An 18,166-nucleotide genomic window follows, 5' to 3' on the forward strand; every position below is an offset into this window, starting at 1 on the left:
ATAATTGTTTCAGGGAAAGATAATTATCAGTGCTTGTGGTCTCCTGTCATGTTCTAAAAGTTTGTTCTGGACACATAGTTTAGCAATCTTTAAGACCCTAGGCTTTCTGTTATTAACTAAGAGTTTCTTTGGGGTGCATGATTTTACAAGCTTTATGGTTTGGGGTTTAGAGAAAGTTTTTGTTTTGGGGGTTTGCAGTTGTACATTAACTTCTGCAGAGTTGGATAGGAAACCAGGGACCACAGCCTCAATGCGCTACCCTATCCTGCTTCAGTACAATATATATAACATAAAGTCATTTAAACCGTTTTAGGTGGACAATTGCTTGACATTAAGTACATTGGCAATACAGTGTAACTTTCACCACTATCTAGTTCCAGACTATTTTCATCATCTCAAACCAAAACTCAAACTCATTTAGCAATAATGCCCTATTTCCTTCCCCTCCAATTCCTGGTAACCACTATTCTGTCTGTATGAATTTTCTTTTTCAAATATTTCATAGGAGAAAATCATATAATATTTTTCTTTTTGTGTCTGCCTTATTTCACTTAACATGATGTCTACAAGTTTCATCCACATTGTAGCATGTACCAGCATGTCATTCTTTTGGGGGCTAAATAATATTCCATTGCATGGATAAATCACATTTTGTTTATCCATTCATCTGTTGATGGGCACTTGAGTTGGTTCCACCTTGGGCTATTGTGAAAGATGATGTGGTGAACATTGGTTTACAATGTATCTGAGTCCCTGCTTTCAATTCCGTAGGCTGCATACCTAGATGTGGAATTGCCAGGTCATATAGTAATTCTATGTTTAGTTTTCTGAGGAACCATTAACTGTTTTCCACAATGGTTGCACCATTTTACATTGACACCAACCCTGTGTGAGGGTTACAATTTCTCTGCATCCTTGCCAACACTTGCCTTTTTTCATTTTTTTTTAATATAGCCATCCTAGTGGGTATGACATGGTATCTCATTGTTTCAATTTGCATTCTCTAACTGCTAATGATGTTGAGCATTGCTTTAGTTTGCTAGCTGCCAGAAAGCAATATACCAGATACAGAATGGCTTTTAAAAAAGGGAATTTAATAAGTTGCTAGTTTACAGTTCTAAGGCCGAAAAAATATCCCAATTAAAATAAGTCTATAGAAATGTCCAATCAAAGGCATCCAGGGAAAGATACCTTGGTTCAAGAAGGCCGATGAAGTTCAGGGTTTCTCTCTCAACTGAGAAGGCACATGGCGAACACGGTCAGGGTTTCTCTCTCAAGTGGAAAGGCACATGGCGAACATAGTCAGGGCTTCTCTTTCAGCTGCAAGGGCACATGGCGAACACGGCATTATCTACTCCTGGCTTCCTGCTTCATGAAGCTCCCCGGGAGGGGTTTTCCTTCTTCATCTCCAAAGGTCACTGGCTGATGGACTCTGCTTCGTGGTGCTGCAGCATTCTCTGTTCTCTCGGAATCTCTTTCATTCTCCAAAATGTTTCCTCTTTTATAGGACTCCAGAAACTAATCAAGACCCACCCAAATGGGTGGAGACACGCCTCCACTAATCCATCCTAATAACCACTCTTGATTAAATCATATCTCCAGGGAGAGGATCTAATTAAAGTTTCAAACATAGAATACTGAATAGGGTTTAGAAGAAATGGCTGCCTTTACAAAATGGGGTTAGGATTAAAACATGGCTTTCCAAAAAAAAATTAAAAATAAGAAAAAAAACATGGCTTTCCTAGGGTACATACATCATTTCAACCAGCACAAGCATTGTGATGGTTCAGTTCATGTGTCCACATTGCTAGGTTGTGGGGTGCAACTGCTTGATCAAGCAAGCACTGACCTGATTGTTCCTGTGAGGGGATTTTGTGGATATAAATCTCAGTAATTACATCTAAGACTGATTGCATCAACAATCAATAACGAAATGGCCTTCAGCAATGAGAGGAGTCTCATCCAATCAGATGAAGGCCTTACAGAGAGTACTGATGCTTTCAGCAGTCAGAAAGGATTTCTATCTGTTTCAGCCTGCCAGCTACTCCTGGGGAATTTATTGAAACCTTCATTGGAGTTCCAACTTGTGACCTGCCCTATGGAATTTGGGTTTGAGAATGCCCATAGTCACATGGGCCAATTCCTATAATAAATCTCCTAATATTTGCATCATATACATATCTCTATATAGATCTCCTCTCAGTTCTCTTCCTCTGGAGAATCCTGACAAATTCAGATTTGGTACCAAGTGTGGTTCTTGAGAAACAGAATCTTAAGGATACAATTTCTGAATTGGTTCTGGGGATTTTGGAATTAGTTCTCTAATCTGTTTAGATTCAAAGACACTAATGACCTTATTTCCAGTATCAAGATGGCACTGATAGACCATGGCATGAATTGGCTATAGAGATATGCAAAATAACACCATTGGATACTGCTATTCAAATGTTTATAAGAGGCAAGGCTCTGAATGACAGCAGATTTGATACCTTAACAGAATTTTGAGGATTTAAAAAGTATAATGATGTTCACTGGTTGTTCCTAAGTATGCTATAAGCTCCAAATTCCCAGCTGAGGTGCCACATGAAAGTTTCTGTGTATGCTCAGAAAGAAATTTATTTCTTGTAGCCACAGACTTAAGATTTCTGAAAACCATAACCAGAGTCACATTGAGCAAGTGGCTGAATTATAACATAAATTGAATTTCCAAACTTTTGGGGTGTCTGCTACTAAATTGGGGGCATTGATGGGGAAAGAATTGGATTCTGAAAACTGGAAGGGATGTCTGGGCTGATAATGATGAAGGTGGAGACATTGAGACACTGGATTCTGCTGTCCTCTTTGCCAGATAAACCCGTAATGATCTGCCCTGAGGAATCAGATATGTGGCCTTCACCTGAAGAGACAAGCCCTACTGTGCCTGATAAACCTGTACCTGCCTCCCCCGGGGAAACAGCTCACACACACCCCTCTGTAGAGATTCATCAGATGGAACTGCACTGGAATACCCTGGAGTGATTGACTTGCGAGACACCACTAATTTCTCCCTTGGCCCACCCCCACCACCCTTCTTTTCTTCCAGACCAATAACTAGACTGAAGTTGCAACAGACCCTGAAAGCTCACACAAAGTGTGACATTCCAAAAGGACTGCATGATTTCGACAATTTATATAGATAGAAACCGGGAGAATATATGTGGGAATGAATGTTAATAGTATGGAATAATGGTAGCAGGAATACAAAGTTGGATCAAGCTGAATTTAGAGACATGGGCCCACTAAGCAGAGAGTCTGGATTCAATGTCATAGCTCGAGGGTGAGGAGGGTTTGGGTGATTGGCTGAAACATGAACCAAAAGATGGCTGACATTGTTTGAGGTTGAAATGCCAGATCTACCCTGGTACATATGCGGTTGAAGAGATCCAAAGGCTTAGAAAGATTGGAATACAAAACCTGCTAAACCCTCCTCAGGACTGTTCAGAGGTGACACCTTTCACCAGGATTGTGAGGAATAAATTTGCAAGATAGGTCCATCTTCTCTGAAGAGTTTGGTAGTGGTTCTTCTCTGTAGATCAGCTATTACTATGAGAACCGTTCCCACTGAACCATGATCCTTAAACAATGAGGGTGATGGATTCTAAGTGGCAGCACTTAATGAAAAAAGACAAGGTGGGTATGACTATCATAGTGGATAGCAGAGTCAAAGCAGTAATCAGAATAGTCTGACTAAGCAAAGACCTATGTCATTGGCTAGTAGATCATGGGGTACCCTGAAGTAAAATAGATGGGCAGTCTACTAAATTCTTACTTGTTCTGTTTAAGCAGAAGACTTCTCAGTCAAATGAACAAAAGTCTAACTTGAATTATCAAAACAGAGAGTTAAGACCCCAGACTTGAGACAGTGTACCGACCCAGAATCCCTTGAATGACACAAAGGCGGGACCCCCTTGGGGGATCAAAAATATATGCTGCTTATTTTCCTCACAACCTTCCTCAAAGGGATTTAAGGTCTTTTACCAGGTTTATCTGGGGAAACATTCTCCAGGAGGTTTTGCATGCTCTAAATCAGCATCCACTCTATGGTCCTATTTCTCACATAACTAGGATTCATGGGTCCAGGAATCAAGGGGATCTGTCCATACCTTAGATAAAAGGAGCATCAGACACAAGGTTTTCACAGTCACATTGTGAAAGCTGTATCATTATATAATCATCTTCAAGAAACATGGCTACAGGAACACAGCTCTACAGTTTCAGATACTTCCCGCTAGCCTCTCTAATACACCATAAACTGAAAAGAAATCTCTATACAATGTGTAAGAAAAACTTCCAGGATAACCTCTCGACTCTGTTCAAAATTATCCCTAGCTATTCCACGGTCTCCGCTGCCCTGGTCCTGCAGTACCACGAGGAGGAGGGCGGTTGTCTGCTCGCGGGTCCCTCCCGGTTCCTCCTCCGAGCCTGTCTTCCTCCGGGGCCCCTCGGAGCGGCGGCGAGACTCGACCCGAGGCAGCTAGGGACACATCCCCGCCCTAGGCTCGGATGGGAGGCGGCGGGAGGAGCGGCCTGGGATGTTCAGTCTGATGGCCAGATGCTGCAGTTGGCTCAAGCGGTGGCGGGAGCCCGTCAGAATATCCTGAAGATGTGGCTCCTACTGTTGGATTTTCCAAAATTGACCTTAGACAAGGAAAGTTTGAAGTCACCATCTTTGACTTGGGAGGTGGAAAGAGAATTCGGGGAATCTGGAAGAATTACTATGCTGAGTCCTATGGGGTAATATTTGTTGTGGATTCCAGTGATGGAGAGAGAATGGAAGAAACAAAAGAAACAATGTCAGAGGTGCTTAGACACCCCAGGATATCTGGAAAGCCTATATTGGTATTGGCAAATAAGCAAGACAAGGAAGGGGCTTTAGGAGAAGCTGATGTGATTGAATGTCTGTCTCTAGAAAAATTGGTCAATGAACACAAGTGCCTTTGTCAAATAGAACCCTGTTCAGCAGTCTTGGGGTATGGAAAAAAAATTGACAAGTCTATTAAAAAAGGCCTTTACTGGCTACTACACATCATTGCAAAAGACTTTGATGCCTTAAATGAACGCATCCAAAAAGACACAACCGAACAACGGGCTCTTGAAGAGCAAGAAAAGCGAGAAAGGGCTGAACGAGTGCGAAAACTACGAGAAGAAAGAGAACAAAGAGAGCGAGAACAGGCTGAACTGAATGGAACCAGTGGTCTGGCTGAATTGGTCCCAGAACCAATTATTGTTAATCCTTTCCAGCCTATAGCATCTGTGATCATGGAGAATGAAAAAAAACTTGAAAAAGAGAAAACAAGGCAGAAGATGGAGAAAGACAGCGATGGCTGCCCTCTGAAACATAAAATGGATCATGAGCAAATAGAGACACAGAGCCATATCAGTGATAGTAGCCAAAAAAATGAGTCTGGAATAGTAGAAAATTATGAGGAGACATTAACACAGCAGTTGGAGAATGAAAATGAGACAGACCAACAATCATCAGAATCAGATAACAGTAAAAAGAAAACTAAGAAACTAAGAATAAAAAGGAGTCACCGAGTAGAACCAGTTAATACAGATGACTCTGCACCTAAGAGTCCCACACCACCCCCACCTCCTCCTCCTGTTGGCTGGGGAACCCCCAAAGTCACTAGACTTCCAAAACTTCAGCCTCTTGGTGAAACACATCATAACGATTTCTATGGGAAGCCACTGCCTCCCCTAGCTGTGCGGCAGAGACCTAACAGTGATGCTCGTGACGTGATCTCATAAACAAATTGTGCGGATGACTCTCTTATTATGGGCAAGATGAACTGAAGGACTTTCTTCTTTCTCAAAGAAGAAAAACCCTGAACACTGACAACTGGCAAGAACCATAGCTTTTTCAGTGGGAAGGTTAACAGCCAAGGACATAAGTGATCTGATAATTACCTATTCATGGTCTTCATAGTTAACAAAGAAAGAAGTAAATGACCAAAGATGAAATGGACATTTGCACTAAGTTTGCAAGATTGAGTTGACTCTTCGGTTTGCACATCCTTACTCATGGACATAATTCCTGAAGGAAAACCTCTTCAGAAAAAGAACCAATGGACTTTGCATACTTTCTTTACCATTTGTTTAACAGTTTGTATTTCTGTACAGTAGACTTTTTCTTTAAAAATACATGTGCATGTAAGGGGCACTTCTAAGAATTTATACCCTAATTTTTAACTATTTTTTATATTTTTCTAAAGCTTTTAAGAATTTTAAATACATGATACTAATTGTGCATTTTTCTATAGATGCTTTGTTTAAATTGTGTCTGGAAAATGAAGTTGATTCACTTGTCCGTGGCTAACTATGCAAATAGGATATATTTATGTGGCGTGTACTTATGTTTTAGGATAGTATTGTTCTTGAATTATATATCCTAATTTGACCTAATTTTAAAATATTACCCTTTCTTAAATAGCAGATTCTTACATCTTTATTTTACCAAATTATGTTATTTAAAAGTACTAGCCAAGTTAAGAGTTCAATTTTTTTGTCTTTGTTGTTAAACTCCTTTTGGTTTCAATAAATGGAAGAAATCTGAGTACACTTTTAACCTAAATGTTTTTTAAAATTAATAAAAATGTTATGTAAAATCATACTAAAAAGATCCCAGTAAACATGTAATTTAAATGTGAGATAGTACCGGAGATCAAGGTGCTTCTTTCTGTCACCCCTTTGTTCTATCAGAAGCTGCAGTAATTCTTTTAGGTTATTCTAATTCTTTTACACCTTTAAAGACAAAAAGACTAAAAGACTCTGCAGTTCCAGAGGCTTGAGTATTATAACCAAGAAATAGCTTGGGTACAGAAACAGTAAGAATAAAAATATTGATTCACAAATTACTTTTGTAAAGAAATAATTCCAAAGTACTTTCTCAATTTAAAATAACACTTTTCTTACACTTTATAATGACATTCATAGGATTCTGTAGTCATCTGACATATAGACACAATTTTGTTTTGGGTAATCAATGCATAATGTTGCATTTAACTGAAAACATACAGTTATATCAAGCTAAGAATACTAGAGTGAATAATTCCTGTATCATCTTGTCAAAATTAGTCAGTTTGGTAACTTCTACTGACAACAGACATATTCATATCTGATAACATTAATAAGTATAAAGTAGTTTAATATGATTATTTGCTGTTCAAATTTTATTTGATAGCATCACATTTTATCCACATTTTTTTAACACTGATTTTTCAATAATCAGATCAATTACAATTCTAATCAGCCTTAAATGCAGTTTCTTGGAGTTCTGTACATTAGACTTAAGGTAGCACACCAAGTAAGGAAAAAGCATTCTATTTCAGATACAAAGTTCATAACAAATTTGACAGGTGGTGAGGAAAAGCAACAAAAGAAGACAGGACATAAATTTTGAACTGGAATTGAGAGAAAAAAAATTTGCACATTTTTTAATATTCATCTAGATTGAGAGCAAATATAACTTGTAAAAATGTTTGTTTCTACAGGTAATTAATGTAATTACTAAGAAACTATTTTAAATTATTTTGAAATTATATATATGACAATGTAATAAATATTGTATATATCACATAAAATTAATCTGTATCCTTAAAGCATCCTAAAAATAAATTTTAAAATATTTTGTAAATCTAGGTGGGTTTTAACATCAAATGGCTATTTTGTTACTTAATACATTTTTATTCTTAATGATCATGAATTCTGACATTTTCCACAATAAAAATAATTTCTATCAAAAAAAAAATCCCTATTCACAGATTACGTGATCCTATATATAGAAAAATACTAAATAATCCACAAGAAAGATACTATAATTAATTAATTTAATTAATTAACTAATTCAACACAGGATACAAGGTAAACATGCAGAAGTCAGCTGGGTTCCTATACACCAGTAATGAACAATCCGTAAAGGAAATCAAGAAAACAATTCTGTGCTAGTTTGAAAGTATTATGTACCCCAGAAAAGCCATATTTTAATCCTGATTCAATCTTGTGGGGACAGTCATTTCTTTTCATCCTAATTCAATATCATAGGACAGAAACTTTTGATTAGATTATCTTCAAAGAGATGTGATGTGCTAAATTGTGGGTGTTGCCTTTTGATTAGATGGATATATGACTCTGCCATTCAAAAAGGTTCTTGATTAGTTTACCGGAATCCTTTAAAAGAGGGAACATTTTGGAGTGAGCAGAGCCGATAGACAGAGGGCAGTTGGATGCTTGGAGAACAATTGCTTCAGAGAACAGGGACACGGATGAGCGGAAATGCTTGGAGCCCAGCAGACGTCACCATGAGATGTTAAACAAACTAGAACCTGGAGAGAGCCAAGAGAAGCTGTTCTGGTTTGCTAGCTGCCAGAATGCAACACACCAGAGACGGATTGGCTTTTAATAAAAGGGGATTTATTTTGTTGGTTCTTCAGAGGAAAGGCAGCTAACTTTCCACTGAGGTTCTTTCTTACGTGGAAGGCACAAGATGGTCTCTGCTGGTCTTCTCTCCAGGCCCCTGGGTTCCAACAACTTTCCCCGGGGTGACTTCTTTCTGCATCTCCAAAGGCCTGGGCTGAGCTGCTAGTGCTGAGATGAGGAATGCTGAGCTGCTTAGCAGTGCTATGTTGCAATCTCTCATTTAAGCACCAGCCAATTAAGTCAAACATCACTCATTGCAGCAGACACGCCTCCTAGCTGACTGCAGATGTAATTGGCAACAGACGAGGTTCACGTACTGTTGGCTTATGTCCGCAGCAACAAGACTAGTTATGCTCACCTGGCCAAGTTGACAACTGAATCTAACACAGAAGCCAAGAAATGAAAGCCAGCCCTAGAGAAGCAAAGTAAGGAATCCCCCCACAGGAACAAAGGTTAAAGAAATGGTGCTGAGGAGCAAGAGACCAACAGATACCAGCCATGTGAGTTCCCAGCTGACAGAGTTGTTGTAGATTCTACCAGTTATTGAAAGTGGAGAATATAAGTCTCCAATCATTATTGTAGAACTATCTATTTCTTCAGTTCTGTCAATTTTTGCTTTGTACATTGGGGCTCTTTTGTGAGGTGCATATGTTTATAATCATATCTTCTTGTTGGATTGACCCTCTTATCAACATATAATATCTTTTATCTCTTATAATCTTTTTTTTTATTTTAGCTCTATTTTGCCTGACAATAATGTAGCCGTTCCAGCTCTCTTTTGATTACTCTTTCCATGTTATATCTTTTCCCTTCCTTTTACTTTCAATTTTTTAGTGTCATTGTAGTTAAATTGAGTCTTTTGTAAGCAGCATGTATGGACGAGGTTTTTTCGTACAATCAACCAACTTCTGCCTCTTAACAGGGAAGTTTAATCCATTGTCATTTAAGGTAATAACTGAGAAGGAAGATTTGCTTCTGCCATTTAGCTATCTGTTTTCAGTATGTCGTGTGTGTTTTTAGGTCCACAACTACTCCTTTACTTTTTTTTTTTTTTTGCTTTTTTGGTAGTGTACCGTTTTGATTCCCTTCTTTTCTTTTTTCTATAATTTTTAGTTATGCTCTTAGTGGTTACTTTTGTCATTACAATGAACTTTTTTTTTAAATACAATTTTATTGAGATACACTCACACCATACAAACCACCTGAAGTACACAATCACTGGCTCACAGTGTCATCACGCAGTTGTGCACACATCCCTGTGTTCAATTATGGAACACTTTTATTACTTGGAGAGGAAATAAAAATAAAAAATAAACCCCAAATCCTCCCATATCCCTTATCCCTCCCCGCCACCCCCACCCATTGACCCTTAGTATTGATGAGGTACGTTTGTTAACTGTTAATGAAAGAACATTAAAATATTAATGTTAACCATAGTCCACAGTTTGCAATAGGTATATTTTCCCCCATGTATCCATTTCTTGTTAATTTTTTAACATTTGCTCCCCCTATTATTTATTTAACAATGAACATTTTAAGCTAATAACAGCCTAATTCTACAATTACTAGCCTAGTTTCAGTAGTATACAAATACTCTACTCCTCTCTCTCTCTCTGTCCCTCACTCTTTATATTATCTCAGATTACATCTTTATACATATATGTCCATTAACATAGATTTTAAAGGTTATTTTACACACTTGCCTGTTAAGCTATCTGGGTTTGCAATTACAAACCAAAATTATAGTAATAGAGGATTTTATAATTACTTACATAGTTACTTTGACCCATGTTCTTTATTTTTTTGTATGGCTCTGGGTTACTATCTAGTGTCCTTTTATTTCAGCCTAAAGGGCTCTCTTTAGCATTTCCTGTAGAGCAGGTCTTCTGGTAAGAACTCGTTCAGCTTTTATCTGCAAATGTCTTCATTTTTCCTGCATTTCTGAAAGATAATTTAGAATTCTTGGTTGACATTTTTATCTCTGAGGACTTTAAGTATGCCATCCCACTGTCTGCTGACCCTCTGAGGAGAAATCCACTGTTAATCTTACTGGAGATCCCTTGTGTGTGACAAGTCACTTTTCTCTTGATGCTTTCAAAATCCTGTCTTTGTCTTTGGATTTTGACAATTTCATTATCATATGTCTTGGCTTAGATCTCTTACATTTCTTTCGCTCATTGAACATATTTAAGTTTAAGTGAGGTTCTTTGACTAATAGTTCCAATGTATGAGCTTCCTCAGGAATGGTTTCTGGCCAATTCTCAATTTACTGAGACATCATCTGGTACAGTTTATCAAAAGGAGTGTTCCCTGATGAGACAGCAGCCTCCCATATTTTGGACGACTAGGTCCTTATAGCCCAGGACCAGCCATGTTCCCCACTGCTGCCAGCCACAGGGTGGGGGGGGGGGGAAGGGGGGGGAAGCTATCCTGAGGGTAAAATTCCCTTTATCTGCATACTGGCCTCTTCCCCCAGCTCTTCCTTGGAGGTTCCAGACTGTCAAAAGTGTTGATTCAGACACTTCCTGCAGGTTCAGTAGTTGTTCTGGTGGAGGGACTGATTCCTGGAGCTCCCTCCTCTGCCATCTTCCCACAGGTCTCTTTCCCTTTGACTTTAAATGAAATTAAAACATTTTGGGAAGTTGATGTGTAATGAACTGAGGAGTTGAAAAATATTTCTGGCGGGCCACAGTGGCTCAGCAGGCAGAGTTCTTGCCTGCCATACAGGAGACCCAGGTTCGATTCCCAGTGCCTGTCCATGCAAAAAAAAAAGTATCTGCTTGAGAGGATGAATGTTTTTCGTAAGTGAGGGTGCTGATAGGAGCACAACAGTAGGAACATAATTAACACTACCTAGTTGTATACTGGAAACTGGTTAAAATGAGAAAGGTTATAGAGTGTATATATCACCACAATAAAAACTTTCAAAGTTAACACATTTCATGGGCCCCTAAAATCATGTGGTCTCTGGGACTGTGTTTATTGTGCGTAAGAAGGAGGAGTCAGACCTGGCAACTCCACCCTTTGGAAAATGGACTGGGGACTTGAACCCCGTCTTCTGCTGTGACCCCCTCCCCCTCCCTCCTAGGCTCCCACCCATCCCCCACCTCGCTTCCTGGGAATGCACAAGATGGATTTTTGCTGATTTTGGCATTTCTTAACAGCTATCCTGTGGTGTGAAGACCACATTATTATAACAAGTGTAGTAATAGCGGTAGCAATAGTGAATGTGCTTCACCAAACCCTTTCCTCTTCTTAGGCTGATCTTCCCAGCAATCCTGCAAGATGCAAGACAGCAACTGTCATTCTTCTTTCACAGCTGAGGAAGGTAGGACACACAGACACAGCCAAAGAACCCCAGGCCCTTTGCGTACCCTGTCTAATGTCTGCCTGGGATGGGGAGGGAGGCACGATTGGAACCCACCTGATGCATGTGGGAAGGTGGGAGGGGGGCTGTGAGAGAAGAGCTTGAGCTGGGTGGGTCACTGACCAAGCAAGGGGAGGAGGGAAAGGGTGTAAGCAGGGGAGGGAGAGGTAGAGTCTGGTTACTCCTGGGATGGGGAGAGCCTGATACAGCCTCCAAGCTGAAGAGGAGGGGGCTATGCTGGAGTGGGGGAAGAAGGCCCAGGAGATATCTGGGAGAGGCTCAGGCATTGAGACTTGGTGGTGGGGTGCACAGGTGATGCAGTGGTAGAATGCTCGCCTGCCATTGAGAGACCTGGGTTTAATTCCCAGCCTGTGCACCCCCTCTTCCCCAAATTTAGAGACTTGGTGACAGCATGTGGTGGTGGTGGTTGGCAGAGGTCGGGAAAGGTGGGGGCTGGATTGACAGAAATGTCCTCTGGATGAGTGAGATTTAACTGAGAGGTACAAGACAATTTGAAAGGCCATAATACCTGTAGATAATTAAACAATTCAGTTGTTTAATTTTCTTAACTCAGTTGCACTTAGCCAGCTTGCTGCATTGAGACACTCCAGACCCTCTGTAAAGCACATGGGAAAAAGGCTGAATGATATTATCTATCCTTTCCAAAACATACAGGTGCCTATCCATACCAAGAAAAGGGGCTCCTGGGACCTCTGAGGTCCATGTGTAGACCCTGGGGCTCCTGCACCCAGATAAGGAAACCTGAGAGGGGCTGCTCCAAGCCTACCCTGAGCTCCACCCTGCTCACTCGGAGGCATGAGCTTTGTTTCCTGACCTCTTTCTACCTGTTGAATTTATGCATGAGTGAGCCCTTTAATGAAATAGTGTGCAAACAGCTGAAATATACGTGCAAAAGAAAAAAAAAAAAGAGCTCCTATGCCCTGGAAAACTAAGTTGATGCTTTGGAAAGATTTGTTAAAAGGAATTAATTTTAAAAGTTGCTATTAAATTAGGTGTAGATTAGATGGTTGTAAAGATGGGGTAGGGAAAGTAGAAAATCTTGGAAGGATGTGTACTGGACTGTTCCCCATGCATCTTCAAGTTCTCCCAGAAGGGGAATGGGCCACCACAGACTCTGCATCATGAGGGTTTTTCGTCTGAAAGAGCTGAGCATGCTCCAGCCGGCGGCCCAGCATGTGTAGAAAGGCCTCGGCCAATGAATGCATATATTAAGCCAACATGTCTTAAGCATGGCTGAATCCTTCATTTAGAATTCTCTAAATGACGTTTCAATCAACCTCTGTACTAGCTATCTATTGCTGCCTAACAAATCACCCCTAAACTCAGCCACTGAAAGCAACCCACATTTATTTTCTCACAGTTTTGCCAGATCAGAAGTCCAGAAGTGGCTTAGCATGTGGCAATGGTTCAGGTCTCACAGGCTGCGATCAAGCCATCAGGGGGTGGGCAGGGGGTAAGGAAACAACAGGCATCTTGCAGCTGGAGCTGGCTCACCTGCCATTGACAGCCTAGTTCCTTGCCACATGGGTCAGAGGAAGAGAGCAAGATAGCCCAAGCCAGCACCAGTCTTACAGGCTGATCCATCACTTTTGCTGCACTCTTAATTAAAGTGTCATTAAGTTCTGCCCAACTCTAAGGGAAGGGACCCACAGGGCATGAGTGCTGGGAAGCATGGATCCTTGGGCACCAGCTTGGAGGTTACATCCGCAGGCTCCCAGTGACAAGTCTTAACAGAGAATTGCACAGAATTAGGCACAGAACTTGAACTCTTACTACATGCCACAGCTCTCCTAGGCTGTCGGCCCTCCTGTTATCCTCAATATACAGATGGGAGACTGAGGCAGAGGGAACATAGCTTGTCCCTGATCCCACAGCTGGTAGGAGCCTGAGTCAGTGAGGATTCAAATCCATATGGGTTTGAGCCCAAAGAGGAAGTTGGGGTGAGCATGTAGGCCTGAGGAGCCATGAGGTGGCCATGAGGGGTGGATGCTATGCCCACTATGGTGGTGGAGACCTGGGTCTGAAGTGCCCCAGAATGTGGGGTCAAGGCTGGTACCGGGGAGCCCAGGACTGGGGGTAGGGGAGTGTTGCTGAACCCTGTGGAGGGAGCTCACCCCCAGGAGTTATCAGTTGATGCCACAATCAGGGTGGCCCCCTCCCAGGGCCTCTGCATGATACTGGCCAAAGACACTGGGCTACAGCCCCACAGTCTGGCCTGGGGCATATCCTAAGTACCCATGATTGTGTACCCTGAGGCTGGGCATGGGCTGGCTCCTCTGGTTGACTAAGCAGAAGTCTTGGGGAGGGAGTCCCTGGTGTTGGAGGGGTCAGAAGGCAGCATGAGGGCATGGGGGGGCGCAAAACAGGGAGCTGGTAGCAGTGTGGAATTCTCTTGGGAGCAACTGGCTCTGGGAAGGCACTGGGGACAGAAGGCTGCTAGTGGGGTCCAGTTCAGTGGCTGAGGTGGGCCAGGAACAAAGGCTAAGGGGGGTGAAAGTTCCTATTTGGGGGGGCTGGGGAAATTCTGTTTTAGTTTGTTAAAGCTGCCGAAATACAATATATCGTGCTCGCTTCGGCAGCATGTATACTAGAATTGGAACGATACAGAGAAGATTAGCAGGGCCCCTACGCAAGGATGACACGCAAATTTCTGAAGCATTCCATATTAAAAAAAAAAAAAAGCAATCTACCAGAAATAGAATGGCTTTGAAAAAGGGAATTTATTGTTACAAGTTTATAGTTCTAAAGCTGTAAAAATGTCCAAACTCAGGCATCCAGGAAAAAATATCTTGACTCAAGAAATGCCAATGGGTTCAGAACACCTCTGTCAGCTGGAAAGGCACGTGGCTGCCGTCTGCTGCTCCTTTGGCTTCTGGTTTCAAACAGCTTCCCAGGGGTGTTTTCTTTCTCTATCTCCAAAGGTCTGGTCTCCTGTCACTCTAGCTCTAAGATTTCTCCAAAACATTTCCCCTTTTAAAGGACTTCAGGAAATGCATCAAGGCCCACCTCAATGGGCAGGGTCACATCTCCACCTAGTCAAAATGCCACGCCCACAGCTGGGTGGGTCAATCTCCATGGAAACAATGGAATCAGGAAATCCCATCCTACAATACTCAATCAGGATTAACAGAACACAGCTGACTCACAAGATTGGCTCAGCATAAAAAAACATGGCTTTGCTGGGGCACCTAACAGCTTCAAACTAGCATACACACCCTTCCCTGGGGCTCTGCCCTGGGCTGGCCCAGACCCAGCCCAGGCTGATGCCCCGGATGTGGCCTCCCAGGTCACCAGCCCCAGGGCAGCGAGTCAGGAGCATGTCATGGTTGCCCCACCCAGAGACTGTGCCCCCCATACCCAGCCGGTCCAACCTGTTTGCCCAACGCCCTACCTGCTGTCCTCTGCCCTCAGCTTCCGCTGCTCCAGCTGCCCCGGGAGCTGGCGTCCTTCTTGGGGCAGCTCACCCGTGGTGCAGGGCTCTCACACTGCCACCAGCCTCCTCCAGGGAGCCTCCTAACCATTCCCTGTCCTTCTAAGGGTGAAGATGAGGAGTTTGAGCAGAAAAAACCACAAGAATCCAGCTCCCCAAGAGAATAAAAATTGTGCATTGTTGAACTCTTATTTGGCTGGCATGCTTTCCTGTTGGCACCCTGTGTATTTTACTGGACAAAACCAAGGATAGCCTAGGTATAATCATCCAAAATAACTTGATGCAGCAGAAATGTAGCACACTTGCTTAGTACAAACTTCTCACTGCACAAAGGCCTGAACTGAATTCTGGATAGTCTGAAATCTTATTCTTACTTTAATTCCCAAAGAACACACTGTTATTCTATGTGTACGTTTCAACTAAATCATGGTGATATGGATTATCAATTTGTTCGCAAGACCCTGGTTGAGAAGTCTTTTAGATAACAAGGATCATATATGAAAACAAATGTCTACTGTTTTGCGCCAGCTAGTGCTTATAACTTGATTTGAGCCCTGAGTATGTGCCCTGCTGTTATTCTTTGGCAGTTGAACATTGAATTTAAAGATTCGATTTGTTTTAAGTACTAAGCAAAACAAGCAATAAAAAGGGGAATGGGGTGTGCTAGTGTTTGAATATGCTCTATCTCATTGCTCTAATTCTTTGCCTCTGTGCATTAATAATATTTGGATGCATGCAATGCCAGCATGGAAATCGGTCTTCACAGATACTATGGTTTTCCAGAGAACACACAAAATCAATAAATGTAACAGACAACATTCCATTTGTTAATGGGCATATGTGAATAAGCAGCATAGAAAATAGGCTAATATTAGAAAATGGTTAAGTCCTTAACTTCAAGAGTGGTTATATAAATGGACACTGTCAATGTTCATAACTTAAACCTGGGTAATTGGTCAAAGTAATGCTTGGAAAGCATTTTATTAAAATTGAGCTAAATTGTCTCAAGTTCTTTTATTCATACAATAAAGGTTGAAAGAATGGGGGAAAGATTTTAAAAAAATTTAAAAAAAAAAAAAAAAAAAAAAGAATCCAGCTCCCCAACAAATGCAGACATTTGGGTTCTCCCCAAACCGACTTCCTCGGATCTAGGGGCCACAGGTCCTAGCCAAGGCCATTGTCCAGCCCAGTTCCACTCCCCGTGCCTTCCCACCAGCCTCAATATCTCTCTGGGATCCGGATCTCCTCCAGCCCTCCAACTTCCCAAAGGCCAGCTAAGCTGTGGCTGAGCGCCCCGCCCTCGCGCAGCGGGGCGCCCGCGTGCCGGGCCTCTTCACCTCGCCGCCCCTGCTTTCCCGGGCCTCCACCTCCCTCCCCAGCCTCCGCGCCCATTTCCGAACCGGACCCCCGCTTCCCGGTCTAACTCGCCCTTCCTCGCTTCTCCTCACCCCCAGGTCTTTCCTATCCTTCGTGCTTCAGCTCCAGGCCCACTTGCTCAGCTTGAGAAAGCGGCCTTGCCTCCCCGAGCCTCAGTTTCTCCAGCCATGTCTGGAGGCGAATCTTTCCTCCCCGGGAGGGTCGGAAAAGGTGCTGCCGGCGGGTCCTCCTCGTCCCCCGCGCGCCAGCCCAGGCCGCAGTGCTCCCTCACCCGGCGAGATGCTCGTGGTACTTCCCGCGCCCCGGAAACAGCCACGCCCCCCCATCCCCCGCAACGCGGCCGGGGCGGCCCCGCAGAAGAGCTTATACGCGGAGCTGCCAGGAATAGGAGGCTGCGTGAGATCCAAGAGGCGGCGGGTACCGGGTGCCCCTACCCCTGCGGGCACGCGGAGCGGGATTGCGCATAGCTGTCCCGGAGTTGGGGCCGGGAAGGGGCGGGACTATCCGCGCTCTCCCACCCCCATCCCCGGCGCCGGGTCGCCGCGCGCTGGCCTGGGCTTCCGGGCCTGTGGGAGGGCATCTTACTGTCCCACGCTACCAGGAGTGCGCGGTCACTGGCAAAAGCCCAGAAACTTTTGCCAAACCCACAAGAAAGTTGTCCGTGGGCGGGCCCCCACTCGGGAGGCGGCCTAGCGGCTGCGCGAACACACAAAAAACGCGGGCCTGGAGCTCCCCAAGTCCCTCGCCAGCCAGGTGTTCTGTTGCCCATCCCTTCACGGTGAGGCAAGTGAGGTCGGGGCTCAGCGAAGAGCCGGGGCGGGACTACTGAGCCCGACCCGCGGGCGCCCGCCGAGCCCCCACTTTAGTGGAGCTCTACCGTATTGCTCGGTAAGGAAGTGCTGCGTGGCTGAACTCGCCCCTGCTGGGCCTGGGGGCCGCCCTGCGCACTGCGCAGCTCCGGATCTGAGTGGCGGCTCAAAATGCCTTCGGGCTGGCTGAGGGGTGTGTGTCCATGGGGTCGGGCGCCTGTGGGTTCCGGGCACCGCGCCTCGGGGGGCCGGCGGAGAAGCGGCTCCCCCAGCCCACTGCGCGTGCGCTGGAGGTCTGGGGCCAGCAACCCTTCCCCACCCCCACTCTACCCCCCAGCCAAACAGCCAAACGGAGATTAGGGCAGAGGCCTTTGAACCCTGTCCCGGACCCCTGATCTCGAGCCTTGATCCTGGAGAATTAATCCGATTGATTTTCAAGCCCCGGCCTCTCCTTGCCGCCCCACTCCCTCTCAGGCGAGTCCCCGTCACCTCCCCCCACCCGCCCTCTGGGGCCTTTGGGGAGGAAGATTGCTGACCCATCTATGATGGCACATGAGGCTTAACCAGACCTGCTTTCCCTTCCTGGGCATGGGCAGCCCTCCCCATTCTTGGGGTCCCAGCTCTGGGAGGACCCCTTTCCTCCGGAAGCTTTTCCTTCAGGCAGTCAGGAGCAAGTCCTTTTCAGGGGGTCACACACGCTGGACT

At 43.9% G+C, this 18,166-nt stretch overlaps 1 non-coding gene and 1 pseudogene across 1 annotated transcript; both read left to right on the plus strand.

Annotated features, from left to right (window-relative positions):
• Positions 1-4,378: 4,378 nt before the first annotated feature.
• Positions 4,379-6,212, plus strand: LOC143652240 (ADP-ribosylation factor-like protein 13B pseudogene; annotated as a pseudogene).
• Positions 6,213-14,408: 8,196 nt separating this feature from the next.
• On the plus strand, positions 14,409-14,515 carry LOC143652750 (U6 spliceosomal RNA). Its single transcript, XR_013160813.1, has one exon. It is a non-coding gene; the product is annotated as a U6 spliceosomal RNA (small nuclear RNA).
• The last annotated feature ends 3,651 nt before the right edge of the window (positions 14,516-18,166 follow it).

Source organism: Tamandua tetradactyla, chromosome 12, assembly GCF_023851605.1.
Source record: "Tamandua tetradactyla isolate mTamTet1 chromosome 12, mTamTet1.pri, whole genome shotgun sequence".
NCBI classification, from domain to species: Eukaryota; Metazoa; Chordata; class Mammalia; order Pilosa; family Myrmecophagidae; genus Tamandua; species Tamandua tetradactyla.